Source organism: Pediculus humanus, genomic scaffold (genome assembly GCF_000006295.1).
Source record: "Pediculus humanus corporis 1103172108291 genomic scaffold, whole genome shotgun sequence".
Lineage (NCBI taxonomy): Eukaryota > Metazoa > Arthropoda > Insecta > Psocodea > Pediculidae > Pediculus > Pediculus humanus.
The window spans coordinates 106,337-106,672 of NW_002987860.1; positions in this window are offsets into that span (position 1 = coordinate 106,337).

The following is a 336-nucleotide window of genomic DNA, read 5'->3' on the forward strand; positions in this document are numbered from 1 at the left end:
TAAATTTATTATTGCGTCATTATTATTTATCAATTTTTTAAGGTCGAAGAAAAATTATTTGAAAGTAATTTTTAATGGCGGCGCATTTTTAAAAAAAAATACTAAACGTTTAACATCCGGAATGACGTAAATATAATTCCAACAACAACAACAAACAACAAACGACAAACGTCTAGACTCGGACTCGAATTAAATAAAACGTTTTTTTTGCACGCTTTTTATATAATGTAACCAGTTTTGTATTCGAGTTTTATTATAATCCGCCATTTTTTAAAGTCATTGATTATTATTTTATGCAATCGTGGAAAATCATTTTTCTTTTTTTTTTTTTTTTTT